We start from the raw sequence: 23379 nt of genomic DNA, 5'->3' as shown, positions 1-23379 counted from the left end.
GGATCAAGAACCCATTGCCAATGTTCTTCAGTTCTCAGTAGACTTCATTGTCCGTTATGTTCAGCGAGACCGGTTTTGTCCCATGCTTTTTCAGACCCCGGCCAGCTGGCCTTGGTGAGTTCCCGATAGAACATCCCCATTGCCTCAATGTGTGGGTGCACCCCTTGCGGTCCTGAGTTCCTTGCTCGTGCTCTCTCTCCTTCTGCTCCTCCTTTGGATCGTGAGACTTCAGTCCAGTGCTCCAATGTTGGTCTCTGTCTCTGTCTTCTTTCATCGCCTGATGAAGGTTAATATTCAGGAGGATGCTTATATGTTTTTCTTTGGGTTCAACTTCTTATTTAGCTTCTCTAGAATCACGAATTATAGTCTTAATGTCCTTTATTTATGGCTAGAAACCAAATATGAGTGAATACATCCCATGTTCCTCTTTTTGGGTCTGGCTTAACTCACTCAGGATAGTGTTTTCAATTTCCGTCCATTTGTATGCAAAATTCAAGAAGTCATTGTGTTTTAAAAGAGAATTTGCGAAGGTGTACTATATGTGTCTCTCACGTGAATTAGTCACGTGAAAATACACACAGAGGGGGGAGGGGGAGGGAGGGAAGGCAGAAGAGAGAGAGAGAGAGAGAGATACTATATCAAGAAGATGCCAAGGGAACACCTCCATGTGAAGATACACAGAGAGAGAAAGAGTATCTCCATATGGAGGTGGAGCTAGAACCATCATCAGCAACCCAGTCAACAATAATGCCATCTTGGATGTCTAGCCTGCGGAAAAATAGGAAGTAAATATGTCTTTACAATACAAGTTTGTAGCATGCTGTTACACTAAAATCAACCTGAATCAATGATGCATTGATTGAATTGGTATAATGCTAGGGAACTTTTGGTGTACAGAAACACTGTTTACCTTTGAGCATTGGTCACATCCTGGATCAATACCATCTACTGCAAATACTATAGGCCTACCTATTTATGCTTCTTATTAAATTCTGCTTAATAAATTTATTATGAAGCCAAATATCTTAAAATAGCACAGTTTCTTTGGATCATAGTCCCTGCTATCACTTTTCTTTTTCCCTCTTCTCTAATCCCCCTTTCGAAATAGTCAAAGTTTTGAAAGCAGCAGTCATCTCCAAACCCAACCTATAATATGATTTATATGTTCTCTCACTATGGATGCTCTCCATCTATATTTTACATGTGCTAAATGAATTTAGTTTCTCACTAGCCATTAGCTAGTGATTCACTAAGTCTTTTGACAAATATTCTAACTTCACAGGGACAACTGCAGATACTGGTAAAGTCAACACCACAATCTCAAACAGTCTAATCTGAAAAATAACATCCCTTTTCATTTGCCCTATTCCATTTATTAAAAACAAGTCAATGTATTTAGACTATCATCATTAAGAGTAGATTACAAAAAAATTAATACCAAGGCATGGAAATCATTAGTAATTATGTAATAAGTTGGTTATTGCAAAGTATTAGTTCTTCTAAAAACCTATAAACTATTACTATATATGGCAGATTTTACTAATCAGTTTCTCTAAAGCATGATTCCCAACCTTCCTAATGCTGTGACCCTTTAATATAATCCCTCATGTTTTGCTGACCACAGCCATAAAATTGTTTTCATTGCTACTTCTTAACTGCACTTTGTATATGTTATGAGTCATAATGTAAATATCAGATATGCATGCTCTCTACTAGGCAAGCCCTGTGAAAGGTTTTTAGACCTCCAACGAAGTCATTGCCCACATGTTGAGAATGGCTGCTCTCAATAGACAGAATCAGAACTGATAGAATGATGCCAAATATATACACATATATTATAGAGGATTATTTATGATAATTTGCAGGCTGTGGTCTCCTAGTCCAACAATAGCTGTCTCACAGTATAAAGTCAAGAAAATAGTAGTTGTTTAGTTCATGAGACTATATCTCTCAGTATCCCCAATCTGGTGTTGGAGTCCCAGAAGTCCTGAGTCTAGTTTGGAATTTATGAATAAGTAGGTTGTAATTGTAATATCAATAAAGAGATAATTCAGAAACAGAAAATTACTTGCCACTGAGAGTGTGGTTAAGCAGGTTAATGTCCATGTCCTTATAAATGGGATGCCACCAGAAGCTATAGCCCAAATCTTTGGTAGGTGTTCCTGCTTCAGACAATCCAGCCTTGACAATTTCTTCCAGGTGTGCCCAGCTGCTTGATTTTTGGTGGATTACAGATATAGTCAAGTTGACAACCAAGATGAGCCATATCACTGCTAGTCAGGGAGACACCATGTAGATGCTGAAGGAGAAAAAGATGCCAGCTTCCAGCCAGAAACTTACCAGTAGGGCACAGCTTCATGGTGACACACAGATTAATAGAAATGGTCTAATATAAGATGTAAGAGTTAGCTAGACATATGCCTAAGTTATTTGCCAAACAGTATTATAATTAATATAGTTTTGTGTTATTAGTTTGATCTGGGTGGCCAGGAAATGAACAAGCAGTCTCTGCCTACAAAATGGCATGCCAATCTGAGAGAGCTTGGGAAAGAATTCTAGACACAAAAGAACAGAGTTAAGCATGACTTCTTGGTAGCTGTTTTTTTTTTTTTTTTTTTTTTTTAAATTTGCCCTGTTGCTAGAAGCAAGCAAAGGTAGCAGCAAAAACTGCAGGGCTCCCTTAAGAATGTTTCCTGATTCATTCTAGTTGAACAAACAGCTTTGGATCTTTCAGGAGCCCAAGCATTTGAATGTGATTTGTGGGTAGTGTGATATAAGTTACTTAGTGAAAACATGGGCCAACTGCTTTCCAGAGTGAAAGTGGTGAGCACAGCTCCCTCCTGGTGGTCCCAAAGCTGGCCATAAGCTGCCTTTGTCATGTTAGAAGGCCAAGAGAGGTGGGTGAAGCCATCATCCAGGGCTGCTCCAACCACACTGCTTACCACTTTAAAGCTCTTTTGTTCAGAAAATGATTACAGGTACACAATAAAGACAGATACAAACAAAAATAAACCTCTAAACCAGTGAAAATATGTTTAAAAATGTGCATAAAGTTGAAAGAGAAAAAAGTATAAACAGTTATAAAAATAGTTCTAAAATATAAAATAAAGTCTTTTAAAAGATAGAATGCAAACAATCAAGAATTAAAGGAGTAAAATAAATAAGGTGTAAAGATGAAAATATGCAGAGTCTGGATTATATATATTATTGTGTTTTCTTTTAATTTTTTGATTGTGAATGAGCTAAGCACAGAGAGACATTTCATTGTACAGGCTGCTAAGCCAAACAAACATATATATTTTAAAGGTATTCTGACTTCAAAATGTGGGTCTAAGGATATGTTGCTTTGGGAAAGAAGTCCTGCTTTTGTTTCTATGGAGGATAGAAAGCTATGGATTCCTTACTGACTAATATGATTTGATCAAACAAGAACCCCTGAAGAAATGGCCCAGATGGTCCAACATTTATGACAACTTCAGGAATTCTGTCTGAGATACACCTACCACACAGGATAGCCCATTAAATACCTGGTTAACAGTACCTCCAATCAACAGGAAGTAATCTAAAAATAATGCCCAAATTTCTCAATATTGTTTATAAATGTTTGTTTACACATAAAGGGGATATGCTATAGAGATGAATACTTTACATTGGTATGAATCTTGGTTTATTGATACAAATTTAAGGTCAATTTAGTTAAATGTATATTTCTGCTCTTGATTAATATATTGTTTGTATAACTCATTAAAAATATAATGTATAATTAAAAATACTGGCTAATAGATAATCTATAATAGTCAAGCTTGTAGTCATGTTAGTTAGGATTTCTAGATGTACAGAGATGTATTTCAGATAGATAGTTATTCTTCAAACCGTTCAAAGATTTACAGAATATGGCATTTAAATATTTTAAGAACTTAGACCTTTCTAAATAATGAGACACATCTACTACTGGCAGCATCATTCTACTTCAACAAGATGATATGCATCAAAGAGGCTCCTTATGGAGTTGAATAGCCATTTGGGAAAGAAACTGCTCTTGCCTGGACTGCTTGATGGTATGTTCTATGAACTAGACAGGGAAGACCCACAAAATAATCACTGCTGAACTTGCCTAAACATGAGACATTCTTTCAAGGTTCCTGCTTCATGAGAATCTGCTAGATATTGTTTAGGACACTGAAGAAAGTGGCTGACAATTTGCCAACTGAGGCAAAAGGTCTTTTAAATTTCCTGCTTTTTGGAAAAGCCTGCTGAATACTATGGGCCTGTAGGCTGAAGATGGATGCCCCAGTGTTACAGAAGAAATTTGGATGACTATCCAGGCAGCTAGATTTCTCTGCCAATTATAAAGTTTTGGAGGTTGCTTACAAGGCACTTCTTGATAACTTATGTAATATACCCTTCTGGGGTCTTTGATGTAGTTGAATAATAGATAGTTATCATTATAATTTTCCTTAGTTATGATAAAAGATAGGGTAGATGTAAATATCATAACTGTAATTCTTACTTGATACCTGTTTTATTATATGTAATTTTACTATGTTAAAGTTAAAACCTTCCTTTTTATTTAGACAGAAATGGGGAGATGATGTGGAATTCCCCTATGTATGCTATGAATATGCTTTATTACCATTGGTTTTTAAAGAAGCTGTTTCTGGTAATAGATTAGTAGAGTAAAGCCAGATGGGAAATTCAGAGATATAGAGAGAAAGTAGGCAGAGTCAGGAAGATGCCTTGTAACTGCCAAAGGAGAAAGACACCACCAGCCAGCCAGAATCTTATGAAGGCCACAGCCTCATGGCAATACACAAATTAATAGAAATGAGTTAACTTGAGATATAAGAGTTAGATAAAATTTTGCCTAGGTTATTGATCAGTGTAGTAATTAGTATAGTCTCAATGCCATTATTTGGCTTCATTATTTGGCAGTCTGGAAATTAGCACACAGTCTCTGCCTACAACTATTCTTATAAGCAACACTCTTTACTTTTGATATAAAAATCAGTATATATAATGGTGTTTTTAATTTTTTGAGCAAAAGTGAACAATCATTTAAAGGGTGATTGTTTATTTTCAAATTGGCTGTGAAAGACTGCTGTCATCTGCTATACATTAAAATAAAAATTTTATACTGTTGCTATAAAAGAAAATGTTTGGAAACATATATGCAACATAGATTAAAAAGTATTTAAAAAGAAGAAATATAATGCTAAATGGACCTGATTTAGGGAGGGTGCATGTAATGTATTTTTCAGGAAACTTTTATTAATTTTTTTATACTAAATAGCAGTATGTTCATATTGGAAGACCATCAGCAGAAACCATAGTCCCTACTGTTCTTTACCATTATCTCAAAGCAAATTTCTGTTAATAACACAAATTTCCAGTGTTGGACACAGAATATGTAATTTGTACAATGAGTGTAAAGATATTAGCATTGATTGTTTTTCTTCAACAATTAATCAATGAGACCTATTTCAATTACACCCATTTATTCCTCAGTGTTGAGTGTTCTGGTGAGTTGAATCAAACTTTCCATCAAGAATTATAATTTTCTGGACTGGAGAACTGGAGAACTGTCTTACCACTTAAGTGCACTAAGCTCTCTTCCAAGGAAAATTAATTTATTTCACAGAACACTAGTAAGGTGACTCATAACAGTCTATAAATCCCTCTCCAGAAAATCGTACACTCCCTTTTGTCCTCAACCAGCATACACACACACACACACAAACACACACACACAACACATGAAGAGAGAGACAGAGAGACATAGGAAAATAATAAATTGAAACATTTTTATAAAAATGTATATTTCCATATAAGTTGATTAGTGTTCTCTGAAAGTCTGTGAAGAATTTTGTTGGTATTTTGATGGGGATTGCATTGAATCTATAGATTGCTTTTGGTAGAATTGCCATTTTTACTACGCTGATCCTCCCAATCCTGATGTAGGTGGGCCTTCTGTCTATGTGTTACTTTCATTGGTTAATAAAGAGACTGCCTTGGCCCTTTGATAGGACAGAAAATTAGGTAGGTGGAGTAAACAGAACAGGGTGCTGGATAGAAGGCAGTGAGGCAGACACAATGAAGCTCTGACTCAGGATGGACATAGGCTAGAATACTTCCCAGTAAGCCACCACCTCGTGGTGTTACACAGATTACTAAATATGGGTTAAAGCAAGATATGAGAATTAGCCAAGAAGAGGCTGAAACTAATGGGCCAGGCAGTGTTTAAATGAATACAATTTGTGTGTTGTGATTTTGGGTGTAAAGCTAACCATGTGGGAGCCGGGCAGGATGAAATCAGGCCTGCCCACAGCTTATCAGTACACAATCCAAGAGCAAGGGAGATTCTTCCATTTTTTTGGTATCCTCTTCAATTTCTTTCTTCAAAGACTTAAAGTTGTTGTCAAATAGATCTTTCACTTCCTTGGTTAGAGTTACCCCAAGATATTTTGTGCTATTTGTGGCTATTGTGAAAAGTGATGCTACTCTTATTTCCCTGTTTGCTTCTTTATCCTTTGTGTATAGGAGGGCAACTGATTTTTTGGAGTTGATCTTGTATCCTTCCACATTACTAAAGGTGTTTATCAGCCATAGGAGTTCTTTGGTAGAGTTTTTGGGGTCACTTATGTACGCTATCATATCATCTGCAAATAATGAAAGTTTACCTCCTTCCTTTCCAATTTGAATCCCTTTGATCTCCTTATGTTGTCTGATTGCTATTGCTAGAACTTCAAGCACTATATTGAAGAGGTATGGAGAGAGTAGACAGCCTTGTCTTGTTCCTGATTTTAGTGGAATGGTTTGAACATCTCTCCATTTAATTTGATGTTAGCTGTTGGCTTGCTGTATGTAGCTTTTATTATATTTAGGCATGAACCTTGTATCCCTAATCTCTCCAAGAACTTTATCATAAAGGGGTGTTTAATTTTATCAAATGCTTTTCAGCGTCTAATGAAATGATCACATTTTTTTCTTTCAGTTTATTTATATGATGGATTACATTGATAGATTTGCATATGTTGAACCAGCCCTGCATCTCTGGAATGAAGCCTACTTAATCATAATGGATAATTTTTCTAATGTGTTCTTAGATTTGGTTCGCTAGTATTTTACTGAGAATTTTTGCATCAATGTTCATGAGTGACATTTACCTGTAATTCTCTTTCTTGGTTGAGTCTTTGTGTGGTTTTGGTATCAGGGTAACTGTAGCTTCATAAAAGGAGTTTGACAATGACTCTTCTGTTTCTATTTTGTGAAATACATTAAGGAGTATAGGTATTAGTTCTTCTTGGAAGTTCTGGTAGAATTCTGCATTGAAACCATCTGGTCCTGTGGCTGACAATGAGGGCTGACTGAGAAGCCAAGGACAATGACACTGAGTTTTGATTCTACTTCATGGACTGGCCCTGTGGGAGACTAGTCTGTTTGGATGCTCATCTTTCTAGACCTGGATGGAGGGGGGAGGACCTTGGATTTCCCACAGGGCAGGAAACCCTGACTGCTCTTAGGACTGGAGAGGGAGAGGGAGAAGGAGTCGGGGGAGTGGGAAGGAAATGGGAGGAGGGGAGGAGGTAGAAATTTTTAATAAATAAATAAAAAATGTATAACTTTATAACTTTCAAATTCTGATAGTTCATTTTACTAATATAACCCTAGCTGTTTTCTACTGTTTTATAGTATGCAACCATAAAATAGAGAAGAATAAATGCCTATGGGCATATTTGAAAATGATATATCTAACATAGACACTTTTTATTAGATTACTTTTAAAAAAATACCAATCCAAATTCCCACTCCCTCCCCTCCTCCCATTCCCTCCACACACCTTTCCACCCCTCCCCCTCTAATCATAAGAGAGGGTGAGGCACTTTGGTTTGTACAAAGTCCAAGGCCCTCCCTACTACATCTAGGCTGAGCAAGGTATAGGATCCCAAAAAGCCAGTACATGCAGTAGAGATAAATCCCAGTGCCACTGCCAGTAGCTCCTCAGTTGGTCCCAGCCATACAACTGTCAGCCACATTCAGAGGGACTAGTTTGGTCTTATGCTTGTTCCTTCCCAGTCCTGCTGGAGTTGGAGAGTTTCGATTAGCTCAGGTAAACTGTTTCAGTGGATAAACCCTTCATGGTCTTGACCTCTTTGCTCATATTCTCATTCCTTCTATTCTTCAACTGGACCTTGGGAGCTTAGTCCAGTGCTCTGATTTAGGACTCTCGCTCCTCTCTTTCCATCTGTTGTTGGATGAATGTTCCATAGTGATATTGAAGATAATCGTCAGTCTGATTTCTACTATTGCTTAGGGTCTTGGCTGGGGTCATCCTTGTGGATTCCTGGGAGTTTTTCTGGAGCCAGGTTTCTTGTTAACCCCATAATGGCTCCCTCAATTGAGATACCTCTTTCCTTGTTCTCATATCTGTCTTTCCTCCATCTTGACTATTCCATTCCCTCAAGTTCTCCTCAACCCTTCTTCTCCCCTTCCTTTTACCCCCTGCCCCCATGCTCCCAATTTTGTCAGGAGATCTTTTAAGTTTCCAATTTCTAGGTGGGTCTATATATGTTTTTCTTTGGGTTCACCTCATTACTTAGCATCTCTTGGATCATGGACTATAGTCTTGATGTCGTTTATTTATGGCTAGTATCCACTTGTGTGTGAGTACATACAATATTCATTTTGGCGGGTCTAGGTTACCTCACTAATGATAGTGTTTTCCAATTGCAACCATTTGCATGCAAAATTCAAGATGTCATTATTTTTTACCACTGAGTAGTACCCTAATGTGTAAATGTGTCATGCTTTCTTTATTCATTCTTCAGTTGGAGGGCATCTAGGTTGTTTCCAGGTTCTGGCTAATACAAATAATGCTGCTATGAACATAGTTGAACAGATGCTTTTGTAGTGTGTATAAACATCTTTTGGGTATATTCCCAAGAGTGATATTGCTGGATCCTGAGGTAGGTTCATTCCCAATTCTCTGAGAAACTATCATACTGATTTCCAAAGTGGAAAGTTGTACAAGTTTGCATTCCCACCAGCAATGAATGAGTGTTCCCCTTACTCCACATCCTTTCCAGCATAAGCTATCATTAGTGTTTTTGATCTTAGCCATTCTGACAGGTGTAAGGTGGTATCTCAGAGTTCTTTTGATTTACCTTTCCTTGATAGCTAAGGAAGTTGAACTTATTCAAAATGAAACAAATTACAAAAATGCCTCATGATTTTTATTTCATAGGCTAGGTGCTAATCCAGAGCTATGTTTGAATTACTCTGTCCCTGATGAATGTCAAGTTGTAGAAATGACATTCATTGCTGCTGACTAATGAAATTCTACAGTATTTTTAGTAACCAATGCAATATCCTGTTGAATTAGAGACACATATGCAAATTACCTGATGTAGGAGCTTCTTCTATTCATGTGATGCTTTCATTGGTTCATGGATAAAGAAACTGCTTTGGGCCTGATAGGGCAAAAGTTAAGTAGGTGGAGAAGACAGAACTGAATACTGGGAAGAAGAGCAGAGTAAGAGACATCATAGATGTTCTGCCTGAGACAGATGTTGGTTAGAATCTTGCAGGTAAACCACAATCATGTGGTGATACACAGATTAATAGAAATAGGTTAAATTAAGATGTAAGAGCTAGCCAATGAGAAACTAGAGCTAATGGGCCAAGAAGTGTTTTAATGAATACAATTTCTGTGTGGTTATTTCCGGGATAAGCTAGCCAGGCAGCAGGGACAAACAAGGGCCTGTTTCATTACAACAATTACCAACATTTAACCCAATTTTACAACTTTCCCCTTTCATGGACACTTTCATGTCTGTCTTACACAAATGCTTGAGTAGCATCCCTGTACTTTTTCCCTAGCAGTTGTGTTTGCTTATAATATTATCTAATGTGCCCTTCCTTGAGAAGGACATTCAATTCTCTGCATTTATTTCCATTTTCTAACTCTTTGCCTGATTTGTGAAAAAGATATTTATGTGAACTATGATTTGTCTATTGGGAACCATGGTTTAGTTATCACATCTACTGCAGTTACTCTTAGAAATAAACTTTAATGGGTCTGGGGTCATACAGAAATTCAGCAGTCAGCCCAATATAAATTTTAACAAGCAAGTTGGACATAGCCCAATAGGAGGAAAAGATTCCCAAGAGCAGTCAAAAGAGCCAGAGACACCCCTACTCCCACTGTTAGGGGTTCAGCAATAATGCCAAGCTAACAGCAATAATAAATATACAGAGAATGTGGTATGGAACCTTGCATGCCACTTCAGTCTCTGTGAGTCAATATAAACCATCCCTAGTTGACTCGATGTATCATGTTCTCGCAGTGTTCTTCAGTCCCTCTGACTCCTACAATCTTTCCTCCCTCTCTTCCACATGATTATCCATCACTAAGGTAAGGAACCTGATGGAGACCTCCAAATTTGACTCTATCCACATAATGTACTGGCATCTACTGTTGGAAGAAGCCTCTCTGATGATGCCTGGACATGAAATAAAGATCTATAAGTATAGCATAACATCATTAGGAATCATTGATACTTTTTATAGATGTATTTGGTTCTACCCTAGATCTCTGGGCTGTTTAGTCTCGGGCTCTTTTTTTATTGCATCTTGTTTTGTTTGGTTGTTGTCCCTTTGTAGACCTGCTATTTGCTAATAAGAAATGGAGGGAGAAGGGAACTTGGAGAGAAGGGAGTTGTGGGAGTATTTTGGAGAATTAGAGGGAGGGGAAACTGTGGTCAGGATGTATTGTATGAGATCAGAATCTATTTTCAATTAAACAACATAACAAAAATTAACAAAGAAGAAGCTTTTATTCAGATACTGGTCCCAGATCTACAGGGGAGACTTGGGAGCCCCAAACATAATGCCCACCCACCTCAGTCAGGGGTTTAGAAAGAGAAGGAATACAAAGTTACAATTTATTATTGTATAAGATAAGAAGAAGGTCCTCACTGCAAAACCAGCTTGTCTATAAAAGCAGAAACAACATTTAAAATAAAATTTAGCCCTTAACATCCCTTAATATTTGGAGATTTAATTTTGCTTTATAGTTATCTTAAGCACAGAGATTTAAACTTTTAAACATAAAGACAGCCATCAAAATAACATTAGTCATTACAGAACATACCCTGCAGTGGCCCTCTACACTACAACTCTTATCAAATAAATCTGTTACACCAGAAGAATTACAGAAAACTAACACTATCCAGTCCAAGTCAATTTAATGCTTAGGTTTAGTGTAATGAAAGTCAAATTTCTACCAATTATTCACATCACTTTCTATCAGCTTGTTGGCTGTCAACATAATATTATATTCTATACTACATTATATAGTTAGTATCCTGCTTTGTATCTTCTTAGTTCAGGTAGGTCAAAACCTATACCAGGGGTAACAATCACACCAACAATTACTGTGAATAGTTATTTTCATTAGAGTTTCATGTTGTTATTACTAAGAGGATTTTACCCCCACTCCTGTAATCAGTTTCTCTGCAAATGCAGTAAGCCAGATCAAGACAAATTAAAATATAACAACACATTTATTGACAGCAGGTCCCAATAGACAGGTCCTCAGATCCTTGAGATTAGTAAGGCAAGGGTAGTCATACTGCTAATGGAAGCAGAGATATTTGATGATTTGTAGGCAAGGGGTAATGGCATGCCCACCCCAAGTTGGGTTTGTGCCAATGTATAGTCAAAAACTTAATGTTTTGGTGGGGACTTGAGCAGTTGGCAACTTTTATGGAAGGAAGCCACAGTAACAACAAATAATGCAGAGTAGGGGAAGGCTCTCTGAGAAGCAGGCTCTGGAAAGAGAGAGGGGAGGAGGGCTATCTGGAACATGTAAGAACAAGCTAGAGGCTCTAACAGAATATTACAGTTATAGTATAAACTATTAAATCATCACTTAATAATCAAAAACCTGATGAGACTGACAGTGTCCATGTGAAAACAACACTAAATTCAGGGTGCTATGCACTATATCCCACTGCATCACATTTATGTCACTTTTCCAGTGATCAAAGGAAGTAGAATTTTATCATTGATTGGATTGGCTCTGAAACTTATTGCTGTTGTATAATCATTAATGCAGAAATGTTAATACACATCTATCATCTATTGACCCCAGATAGGATTATCCTAACAGACAAAATAAAAATTTCACCAAGACTAGCTTTGTGAGTCAGTGAGTCATTTTGGGTTACATATTGGAGTGTGGAGGGGAGTTAAAAAAACATGAGTAACTCAAGGGCAGCAGTATCCCTTGAAAGCTTAGGATAGAAGGGTGACATGAAATATGCAGGCATAAAGCTCACTGAGCAATTGCCTACATCTTAGTGGATCCCATTCCATCTTTTTCTTTCTAGCTATTGTTACTGCTTATATTGCCCATTGGAAAATATGTTGTGAATCCTGTAAGTTTCAGAAACTTCCTGCATCTTACATGTTTTGTTTACTTCCTGAATCTTAGGAAACTTCTTTTTCAATATAAAGAAAATAATGTTTTAAATCCAAGGAAATAGCTTTACAATTACTTCTAATTATAATATAGATTTTTGATAGAGACATTTTTGTTTGATAATCTAAAATATATATTGCATTCTCTTTTAGCTATTTTTTCTTTTAATAACATATTTTTATTGACTATTTAAAAATTTCACACAATGCACCCTGATCACACTCACTTCCCAGTCTTCCAGGATCTAATAGCACACCCTTGTGCCCTCCATCCCCACCCCACAAAAAAGAAGAAAAAAGAAAAAATATATCTAGTAAAATTTGTGTTGTCCATTGGCACATGGTGAAACTTCCAGTGGCCAGTTCCTTAAAAAATTGAGATCTGACAAGAAGCCATCCACTGTGAAGAACTACAGTTCAACATTCCTGTCACAATTTCTAAGTGGTCTCTTAAATTACTTCCTACCTTGAATGGTTCTTTTAGATGGGATGGATGTGACAGATTGTTTCAGAAGCGTTCAAAGTCTCTCATTCTCAACTGTGAGTCTGCAGTCATTGATATTAATGTGATAGAAGTTGTTTTGTCCATTTCAGTCAGCAGCCACACAGACAAAGGACATCCACAGGGGGCACTGAACCATGGACCTATGGACTTCAGCATGGCCTCCAGTGGCTGTTTAGACAACAGACATCAACATAGTCTCCAGCTGTAACAAAGGAAGCAGACACAAACATAGCTAATTTTTGTTCTGGTATGGATGTTAATTCATTATGAGACAAAATAATTTCTTCAAATTGTTAGAGACATTCTATAGTAAAACAATAAGATCCTTTTTCTTTTCTGAAGTTAAATGTTTCAAAATTATTTTTAAATGTTACTTAGATTACATATTTTCTAAAATTAACATATGTGAAAAATTCTTTATGATTTTCCTATATGAAAATCTGTTAGAGTTGATATAAAATTCAAGATCTTTTTTGAGGATTCCACCACAGTATATTAGTAGTGGTAATATACTAGGACATTTATCATCATGCTGTGTGTTAGTCAATATTCTCTAGAGGAACATAACTGATTGAACAAAATATGTGTTAAAAGAAAAGTTAGTAGACTTAAGTACACAATACAATCTGGGAGGTTAAACAATGACTGGATTCACATTAGAAAGACTAAAAACCTGGTAACCACTTAAGAGCAGATGTCCCAGTAGTCCCAGTATTATTCATGGAGACAGACTTATTTGTTCTCTGTTTTTTGAGACTGGGAAAGATGAGTTTGTATTTCACTAAAGGATAGAAGCAGCAGTAAGTTCACCATGCATGCAACAGAGTACATGCACTCACAAATAATAGGTAACAGCAAGTAGCCAAACAGCAATAGCTTTTCCCTCAGACCTCCTTCCTTCAAGGTTGTAACAGGAAGTGTCATTCATTCTGAGGGATGGTCTGCCTCCTTCAGTTAACCCTTCCAGGAAAATAATCTTCAGACACACCGAAAACAATGTCTTGGGTGGTTGCGGATCCAGTCTAGTGATTACCACAACACCTTATAACATAAATTGCAAGTAAGATAATGCATTTCATTTGGAGAATACTTAAACTTAATATGCTATTTATTAGAAAATAATGAAACGTTTAAGAGAAGATCTGTGCCCATAGGTGTTAGTCAAGGTACTGGTAAATTAGACTTATGAAATAGTGTATATCCATATGTGCACGTGTGTGTATGTGTACATGCATGTGTGTGTTATTAATCCATTAGTTAAAACAGAAATTCTTAAGCTTTCTTTTTTAACAAATCTTCATGGAAATTTAAGGACAAGTTTTAAAACTCTGTGCTAAGAACTTTCACTTAGTATATATCTTAATGTATTTTAAGATAGAAATCTAGAAATTCTTGGAATTGAAATTACATATTTATGTAAAATGTGCAGTAACATATGTAACTAAATTCACCAAAATGGTGCTTATGATGACTTCCCAGAGCTATATTATATTCTTGTGTGGAAGGCATTATGTCCTATCAACCATTAAAAACAAAATTCTTCAAATGTACTGGAAATGTTCATCAATAGTAAAGATTTCTGGTAGAGTCTTTTATACCTCTTATGTATAGAATTATATCATCTGCAAATAGGGCTAATTTGATATTTTCATTTCCTATTTGTTTAACTTACATTTCTTTCTCCTTTATTAATGCTCTAATAATATAAACACTACTATTTAAATGAAATGGATATATTAGTCTCATTGATGATTTTACTAGAGATACTTTATTATCTTTCCCCTAGTTAATGAATATATACCAGTAAAATAAGATATATTAATGGTTTATGCTAACATTTGGACTTTAGGATTTTTCAAATTAGTATGTGTAGATTATATTTGTATTTCACAATATAAAAAGCACTTATATTTGATCAGTTAGCCTTCAGCTTAAATCGTTAGTCACTGAAATCAAATTTCATAAAGAATATCTTTACCTCTTTTCTGAGATTACCTGAAGAAAAACACAGTGAAGGCTTTTGAACCCTGAGTTCTAGTTGAAAGTCAGCATCCTTGTTTTCTCTGAGACACATATATAGATAATCCTGTGTCAATCTACCACATGTACATATTTGTATAACCACCACTACAATTATATTTTTGAAAACAATTAAAGCACAGTGTTCCTCTCCTCTGTTATACCCCTAAATCTGATTACAATAATGCTCTCATTATTCTCTTTCTCTGACTGCCACTAAGGCATGGGCACTCAGTTACTTTGGTATTGTGTAATAAAGTACTTGACATAAATAATGAATGGAAAAGCCCACCTCTAATGATCTACTTCTATCCATAACAACCCACCTCCTAAAGCAGTGGTTCTCAACCTTCCTAATACTGTAACCCTTGGATATAGTTCTTTGTGTTATGGTGACCCCCAACCATAGTTATTTTATTGTAACTCCTTAACTGCAATTTTGTTACTTAATGAATCATAATGTAAATATCTGATATGCAAACCCAAAGATATTGCAAACCATAGGTGAGAGCCAAAGTTAAAGGATCTATTGTTGTAATATGAGCGGCAGGGCTGCGTCCCCGGCACCCGGCCACCTGCATTGCTAGCTTATGCCCCGAAATAATTACACGGAAACTGTATTCTTTAATCACTGCCTGGCCCATTAGTTCCAGCCTCTTATTGGCTAGCTCTTACATATTGATCTAACCCATTTCTAATATTCTGTGTAGTACCACGAGCTGGCTTACCAGGAAAGATCTTAACCTGCGTCTGTCTGGAGTGGGAGAATCATGGCAACTCACTCACTGGGCTTCTTTCTCCCAGCATTCTGTCTGTTTACTCCACCCACCTAAGGGCTGGCCTATAAATGGGCCAAGGCAGTTTCTTTACTAAATGAAAGTAATTCCTCCATCATTTCCCCTTTTTTTGTTTAAACAAAAAGAAAGGCTTTAACTTTAACATAGTAAAATTACATATAACAAAATGGTTATCAAGCAAGAATTACAGTTACAATATTTATATCTATTTTATCTCTTATCATAACTAAGGAAAACTATAACTATCTATCCATTCTTCAACTCCATCAAAGACTCCAGAAGGATATAATATTACCTAAGTAAACAAGATCTAAGAAAACTCTAGAAATGACAGAGACATCTTGCTGCCTGGACAGTCACCCAAAGTTCTTTTGTACCGTTGGGGCATCCATCTTCGGCCTACAGGCCCATAGTATCCAGCAGACATTTTCATCAAGCAGGAAATTCCAAAGACAGTTCAGTCACTTTTTGCTGTGTCCTGTAGAATGTCTCGCAGACTCTTTTATGAGTCAGGAACCCCGAAAAACCATCTCACCTTTAGGCAAGTTCAGCAGTCCTCTTTCTGCGGGTTCTCTGTGTCCAGTTTATGCAACAGTCCAGGCAAGAGCAGTTTCTTGCCCAAATGGCTATCAAACTCCTTAAGGAGCCTCTTCGGTGCCCATCTTCCTCTTGAAGTAGATTGGTGCTGCCAGGAGCAGAAATGTCTTATTATCATGAAAAGCCCTAAGTTATTAAAATATTTTAAATGCCATATTCTGCAGTCTTTGAAAGATATGAAGAATGTCTATCTAACTGAAATATATCTCTATATATCTAGAAAATCTAACTAACATGACTACAAGCTTGACTATTGATGATTATCCATTAATCTATATTTCTTAATTATACATTACATTTTTAAATGAACTACACAATCACAATACCTTAATCAAGATCAGAAATACATATACACATAACAAAATTGACCTTATAATCCATACCAATGCAAATTATTTATATCTATATCATATCCCCCTTTAAATGTAAAAGAACATTTATAAACCATATTTGGGAACATGGGCGCAGTTTTTTTCTCCAAACTGCTTCCTGCTGAATGGGAGCATTGTATTTAGATCTTTCATGGTGTAACCTGTGTGTCAGGGTCATCTCAGTCGGCAGTTGAGTGAAGTAATTTTCTGAAGGTGTTCACAGCAACCTTTCAGGAGGGCGTGGTCTATCATACCATATTGGGATATATGCAATCCACAGAGTCTCATCCTCTGTGAAAACAAAAGAAGACCCTCTCCAAAGCATCATATCCTTAGACCCAAATTCTGAAATCATAATACCCTTATATCCATTGTGGTTTAGCTTGGCAGCCCATATAATGAAATGTCTCTCTGTACTTAGCTCCTTTACAGTTAAAAATTTTAAAGAAAACACAATAATACAAAGAATCCAGACTCTCTGTGAATTTTCCATTTTTACGTGGCTTATTTTTCTTTATTTCTTTTAATCTATAATTATCTGTACTCTGTCTCTTTAAAGACTTTACCCTTTAAGACATTACCTTTATTCTTTATATATATATTTTTCTCTCTCTCAAGCCTATGTACATTCATCCAACAGTGTCTGAATCAGTTCTATTGTGAATCTGTAATTTTTTTACTATCCAGGAGCATTTCTTAAAATGTTAAGCACTTCTTAAAAACTTAAGTTGCGCCATGTACAGATAATACGGTACTGCCTGTGTCCTGCTCAGTCCAAACCTTAACAGCGCTGTTATTATAGTAATTATGGTCGTTCCTGCCTGAGACCAGCACAGTTCAGCATGGCGGAGCTGAGCTGCTCCTGCCTCAGAGCCATTTGGTGCCCCTGAACCACAGCAGGGAATGACTTCCTTTTAGGCACACAGAGAGTCTAGTTGCCATCAAACAAATCACAGCACTTTATTCCAAATGCTCCATTCAAAGACTCTTTCTCCCGCAGGAGCCAGACAGAGATCACAATGGCGGCACAGCCCAGAAAGCCGGCATTTTAAAACAGCCAGTTTTTTCCTGTTGCTGAGTCAGGACAATTTCTTTGCAGCATGCAACCCACAAACAGCAAAAAGCTGTCTTAAATTCTCTCTCTGTCCTTTTTAAGCCCTCTCAGGTTTTACGTGGAGTTCATTAGCACGTTGGGTGCCACTCTGTTAAAATATGAACGGCAGGGCTGCGTCCCCGGCACCCGGCCGCCCACATGGCTAGCTTATGCCCCGAAATAATTACACGGAAACTGTATTCTTTTAATCACTGCCTGGCCCATTAGTTCCAGCCTCTTATTGGCTAGCTCTTACATATTGATCTAACCCATTTCTAATATTCTGTGTAGTACCACGAGCTGGCTTACCAGGAAAGATCTTAACCTGTGTCTGTCTGGAGTGGGAGAATCATGGCGACTCACTCACTCGGCTTCTTTCTCCCAGCATTCTGTCTGTTTACTCCACCCACCTAAGGGCTGGCCTATAAATGGGCCAAGGCAGTTTCTTTATTAAATGAAAGTAATTCCTCCATCAATCTATACTGTTCAAAATGGTACCACAAGCAAGGTATCAATTGTTCAAAGTGTGATCCTTCTATGGAAACATCACATTTCGGCCAGAACAAAGCACACTGACATTTCTATTTGTACATTTGAGACTAACCAAAATTTGTGAACACATTTTATGGGTAAGATAGATATATAATTGAATCAGTAGTTGAGATCATTGCACCAGCTTTTTATAGATACTCATGTTTGGTCCTCTGTTTTTCTATTACTTTCCTTTTATGCAATTAATATTAAATTTCTAAATGAATTTGATAAGTTTCTTATTTATTTTCTGAAGAAAATTATGGAGAAGTGGTATCAGTTCTTCAAATCTTCTATAAATGTTTTCCTTGAAAATTATTAGAATCTAAAAATTTATACAAAAAATGCTTTAAGTTGTATATTTAAAATTTTTTAAAGTGTGTAGAACTATTCAAATTATCCCTTTGATGAAAGGCAAAATTTGTTTTCTACTTCTTATGATTTTTCTATTTAATCACATTTATAAAATTAAAGATTTGTGAATATTTAAAAATTCCATTATTAAATTACTATGGATCTCTCTAGTAATGCCCATATTTTACTTGTGATAGTGATTTCTGTGCCTCTTTCTCTCTCTACCCCATGAAATTTCTAATCACATTGAACATATTAAGAATTAAACAATTAAGGACTTCAGTCAACTTCTTATTGATTTCCCTTACATTTAACTCTGTTCATCTCACACATCCTTCATGTGTCTTCCCTTTCTTGTTCCATTTGTATGCTTGGGGTTTATTCTTGTTTTCATATTTCTACTTTTGAAATACAAATTTAGAGCTTTGTTTTAAGTTTCCTCTTCTCTAAAGTGAGCATTTAATAAATTCCCACAAAGGCAATGCTTTACCTATGCCACAAATTTCCATATGTTACTTTGTATTTTCATTCAGCGCAATGTGTTTTTTATTTCCATGGAGACCTCCTCTTTGTTCATGGATTATTTACAGGTGTCTTTTCGGGTGTTTGAAGAATTTCGGGTAAGCTCTCTGTTATTGATTTATAGTTTGAATCTGTTGTGGTAAAAGAACATTTCCACAGGATTTCAAATCCTGTAAATTTGTAGTATATTGTTTTATAACCCAAAATAAAATCTCCTGGGGTACATGTTTTGTTTTTATTCCTTCCATTTTTATTTTATTGTTTCATTACTTTTTTCACCTTCTTGTGGTCCTATTGAATGTATTTTATAATTTATGGAATTCCTAATAGAGTTTTAATATATCTTTCTCAATACTTTTTATAGAAATAGCTTTAACTCTTTTATTATATATGCACAACTTACCACAGATTATTGTTTCAGCCTTTATCACTTTATGTAATAAAATTTCTCTTACTGGCCTTTGCCCTCCTCAGTTTACAGTATAATTGTTTTAAATGATTCATTTTCATGTATTTTGGACTATCCATATGATTAATTTTTTTCTTCGCCTTTCACATGTAATTTAAGAAACAGAAGATGCAAAATAAATCTACTGTGTTCTTTTTACACTCTTGAAATGGTAAATCTTGATTGTCAACTTGGCAGGATCTAGCATCATCTAGAAGATAGGTTCTGGGCCTGCCTGAAAGGTACAATCTAGTTTACATCAATGTGGGAAGACCCACCTTCACAGTAGGCAACAGCATTCCAAAGGCTGGAATCACAGACTAAATGAAGGGAGAAAAGGAGCAAGGCATCACTATTCATCACTCCCTGCCTCCTGAATGTGGATGTCACATTGCAGACCAGCTGTCTTACATTTTATCACCATGAATTCCCTTACATGATTAACTTTATTCCTGAATTATAAGGCAAAGGAATCTTTTCTGATTTAACCTGATTTCATGTTAGGGCATTTTAAACACTGCAGTAGGAAAGCAATTAATCTAAACCATAATCTCATTAAGTTGTATGATTTCTGTCTTACTACTTTAACATAAAGTTCAGGGATGACATGAAAGTAGTAGCTCTCTGTTGATCTTTTCTGCTAGGTAAAGTTGTGCAGTTAATCTGAGCTGTTTGTTCTTAGTTCTGACAAGAAGCTCATTCCCTGGATTTTTTTAAAATTCTAGTTTCAACTTATTATACTTTTTCAATGTTATAGTATTCATGTATTTTTTAGGTACTTTTTACTTTGTTGGCATTTCTCCTATGTAAACTGTACAAAACAAATAATTTATGATGTTTATTACTGAACCAGTCATAGCCAATGCTATAATGAATTTATCTCAGGATTATTTTCTGATGGCTCTCTTTTTTCAATTATTTTAGATATTACCAATATTCAATATAACTAGTGCTCAGGAAAAAATGAAGATGAGGTCAATTACTGTGAAACTTTAAATCTTTGCTTGGTGGTCAGCAGTCACCACTTGAGAAGGGTGGTGTCTTATTATTTCATGAGACAGGCTTGCTATTTGGTTTATGTTTGTAAATATTCTTTCTTGAAGAAAGATATTATAGAAGATCTTTCCTTTTGATTACTAGAGTATTGAATAATAGAGCTTAAAAGATGCTAAAACAAACAAAACAGGGCAAAGTTACAGCTCTGACACTAGTCAGAGAATAGCTTGTCTCCCGGAAATCAATTTTCTAGATTTACCAAACCTCATTTGTTGTAGGAGGGGGCCACTTGCTGGTTCACATCCAATAGGCTATCTTCGACCTCCAAAAAAATCACACAGAAACTATATTATTTAAAACACTGCTTAGCCTATTAGCTCTAACTTTTTATCGGTTCATTCTTACATTTTAATTTAATCCATCTCCATTAATCTGTGTATCACCATGTGGCAGTGGCTTACCAGCTAAATTTCAGCATGTCTGACTCTGGCGCAGATCAATGGTGTCTCTCTAACTCTGCTTTTCTCCTCACATGTTATAGGCCAAGCCAGTTCTTCATTCATTAACCAGTAAAAGCAACACATAGACAGATGGACCTACCACACCACTCCTTAGAACACCGTGGAAGAGAAATAAATGATGTAACATGTCTTGAACAGATATGTGAATGGGCTTGCAAAACTCTTGCTTTCTATTCAAACCTAAGCCTCATATCAAGACCCCTACACAAAGACTTCCTTTTCTTCTTCCAAATATGGTTAGATTGAAAAAAAATTTCCTTTGTTTTCCAAGATGTTATCTGTTTAATTGCCCTGGTGATGATTGGTGGCAAGACTAGCTTGCTAGAACCGCTGGGATTCAGGAGCTTACTCCAACACCTCTGGTTTCTAGGTTCTAGGAGAGGAGAGCCTCATTATTGAGGATCAATCCCATAGTTTCCATGAGGACTCCACTAGCAACACCTAAGTCATTTGAGCAAAAGATGACATACTGACTGTCTCCATGTGACCAACATTGACTTTATAACAGTGGAGGGTAGACTCACTGTTACACAAATGGTGATGATGACACCTACTCAGAAAACAAACTGGAAGATTAGCAAGAAGTATCTCACTACTTTTAGATGGGTTTAGGAGTTTAAACTCCATACTTAGTGGACAGAACACAGAATAGAGAAATTTTATGTTACACAAAGCAACCACAAATACTTGAACTAAGATTTTTTTCCTTCTCTGGTACCATTCTGGAAAAGGGGTGAATCACTTCATCACCTGTAAGAGTAGAATTGGAAACTCCCCGCTTGACATTTTCCTACTAAGGAGGATGTTACAATAGTATTTACAGAGGATGTTTTACAATGTTTGTTTGGAAAAATTATTTATTTTCTTAAAATAGCAGTATTCATGAAGATAGGTTTTCCTTATTCCTAAATGTAGTAAGATTTATAAAGCTTTTCCAGTTAGCAAATATTTACATTTCTCACCTCTGGTTTCTCCACTACTATTACAATACACATAAGCAAAAAGCAAAGACTCAGGGAGTCCATTAGCATGATTATTTTTACATCAAGAAATACTGGTGGGTCTCCTTTCTTTTTAGGATCTTCCCATGTTTTCCTATGTGGGTTTAAATATGTGTTCAGATGAGCTGTATAGGGTTAGATTAAAGATTATGTACTCTATCTTTCCCTCTGTGAAAGTCTCACTGTAAAGTATTCTTGTCTTCTCTTAGACCATATTTATAGAATAATATTGTTAAGGAATATAACAGAGTCAGCATTTTTTTAAATAGCAGAAGGGATTTTAAGTATTCGTATTTCTCCTACTTGGTCATTTACATTCTTCTTTCTCCCTCTTATAAAGTTGTGCCTATATTGTTAACACAGTAAGTCTCTGAGCATACTATGAGCTCACCTAAGAAAAGGAGAAAAATACATACTGAGCATACTGAGCATACTGAGGGTCCAGAATACTTTAATATCACAGCCTGTGTTGGTTCAAATGTGAATGACCTCCAGGGGTACATAATTTTTAATGCTTGGTTCCACATTGATTGAAATATTTTTGAAGGACTAGGAGATATGACCTAGGTATCTCACTAAGGATAAACTTTGATGTTTCAAAAGCCCATACCAGTTCCAGGGGCTGTCTCCCTGGTACATGATAACTGTAGACTTGCTCTCTGAAATTGCAAACCTCAGTAAATTCTTTTTTTATAAGATGTCTTGGTCATGGTGTCTTATCACAGCAATAGAAAAATAAATCATTTAGAAGTTGTCATCAGAAAGTTGACTATTGTTATACCAGGTTAATCCTATATTTTGAAAAATATAGAAGTCTTTGGAAGTTGGGATGATAAAAGTGGTTGAATGTTTTAAGCAAGGTTTAATGGGCCATCCCAGTTGAAACTTGGAATACAGTAGTACTGATATTCATGATATTGACTACAGAGGCCCATCTCAAGAATTTTTCACAGGGAAACAATATTAGCAGCTAGACTAGAGACAATTCTTATTATATATTGGCAGAGAATGTGGCTCCTTTTGTCCTTATCCTAAAAATCTGTCTAAGGCAAAATTCTAAAGTTTTGGACTAATATCATTGAGAGAGATTTTAAAGCAGCCTAATATTGATTCTGTTGGTAGGTTATTAGCAACAACTCTTTTG

General features: G+C 36.2%; 1 long non-coding RNA gene across 1 annotated transcript in view; it reads right to left on the bottom strand.

Annotated features, from left to right (window-relative positions):
• LOC130869853 (uncharacterized) overlaps positions 1-23379 on the bottom strand; it is a 57685-nt gene that overhangs the window by 16688 nt on the left and 17618 nt on the right. The window contains exon 3 of the long non-coding RNA XR_009056688.1: positions 12947-13187. This is a non-coding gene — a long non-coding RNA (uncharacterized LOC130869853). The remainder of the gene's footprint in view (positions 1-12946; positions 13188-23379) is intronic.

Source organism: Chionomys nivalis, chromosome 2 (genome assembly GCF_950005125.1).
Source record: "Chionomys nivalis chromosome 2, mChiNiv1.1, whole genome shotgun sequence".
Lineage (NCBI taxonomy): Eukaryota > Metazoa > Chordata > Mammalia > Rodentia > Cricetidae > Chionomys > Chionomys nivalis.
This window is presented reverse-complemented; position numbering and strand designations above follow the sequence as displayed.